The following is a 1556-nucleotide window of genomic DNA, read 5'->3' as shown; positions in this document are numbered from 1 at the left end:
TTCCTTTCACTCTCGGAGCCCAAGACTAAAGTGAAGATACACCTGTGGGCCATGAGCAAGTGCAAAGGGTAGACTAGGATCGCCTAGGTGATGACATCAACTTTCAGCAGGTAAAAAGAGGGTTGGCAAGATTTGCCAATCTCCTAGTGTTATTATAAATGATAGCCCTTGAAATGGGAAGCTGTATTTCTGAAGAAAAGTAGATCTAATCAATTTATGGTGCCAGCTACCATGCCTGCACTGGGCAAAGGGCTTAACTACCATGTGCTATGATTTGCATCTAGCTTCCAGAGACTCACACGAGGAGTTAATTGTTCCAGTGACATACAGGTTTATATGCTGTGTTTAATTGAGCTCGTAATGCACTTTTTGCTCTTCGTTAAGCAGATAATCTAGCCATAAGAAGGTGGCTAGCTATATGAAGGTACAGATTATGTTTATATAGATGGTCTCAACATTTATGATCCAATTTTTTAAACTTGTAATTGATCCAAAAGCAGTAAAATTGAGCCTCATTAGCTCTGGCAGGTAGTCTTTGCCCTTTGCTCATAAATCAGTGAAAAGTTGGGTTTTTTGTGTTTTTTTAAGACAATGCTCTCAATGATTTGTTATATTGTTTATTGGGTTGGTTGGTTTTGGAAGAGGAAGACCACTAAAATTTGCACAATAACTAAGACGACAGGCATTCTATTTAGACTTTAAAACAAGGGACCTATGTTTCTATGTCCAAGTATAATTTGGGCTCCTACTTTTGCTTTTCAAATCATTCTCTTTTCAAAAGTGTGGGGGAAAACATTGCCAAGATTGTGATAAGATAAGTCACATTGACATGAAGCAGTAGAAGAAAGGACAGACTTGGTAACAGAAAGCCCACCGCTGATGTCAAAACTTCCCCTTTTCAACGTCTCCATCAAGGTCTTTCACACTCTGGCTTTCTTTTCTTTTGTGGGTCAAGTTAAACAATGCACATAAACGAGTTTCAAAAATGTGAAGTGTTGTCCAAAGGGAGAGAGGGACGGGCGGGGGGGACTTTATTTCAATTGAGAGAGGTGAGAAGTCAGTGAGAAATTGTTAAGTCTTCATAACCATTGGTGAAACTCATTGAGAAGAAGTGAAGTATCACAGAGCTAAAAAGGCAAACTGGTAACAAGCTGTGCGGAAAGATGGTCATCGGTGTTTTCCATTATTCTGTTCCTAATTTTGTAAGGTTTTCTTCAGAATGAATTATATTAACAATAACGTATAACAGCAGTTAATTTTCTGGACTATCCCATTTCTTTCAAGTTACACCTTCAACAAACACCTCCTTAAGTCCCCCATATATCCTCTGTAAAATTTCAAAGAACTCCAATATATCTGTTGTGGTTTTGTGTCCATAAATCAACTGTAATTCATATGATCCCATGGGACAGTGAAGGACTGCCCCAAAGGGTCTTCTAGCTTGTGAACTTCATCGAAGCAGCTCACCAGGTCTCTCTCCTTTGAAATCACTGGGTGGGTTCAAACCACCAACCTTTTGGTTAGCAGTTAAATGCTTGACCATAGCTCCTTCCAAC

Source organism: Echinops telfairi, unplaced genomic scaffold (assembly GCF_000313985.2).
Source record: "Echinops telfairi isolate 266 unplaced genomic scaffold, ASM31398v2 ScPeMD7_1;HRSCAF=3_1, whole genome shotgun sequence".
Lineage (NCBI taxonomy): Eukaryota > Metazoa > Chordata > Mammalia > Afrosoricida > Tenrecidae > Echinops > Echinops telfairi.
Note: the sequence above shows the minus strand (reverse complement) of the source record.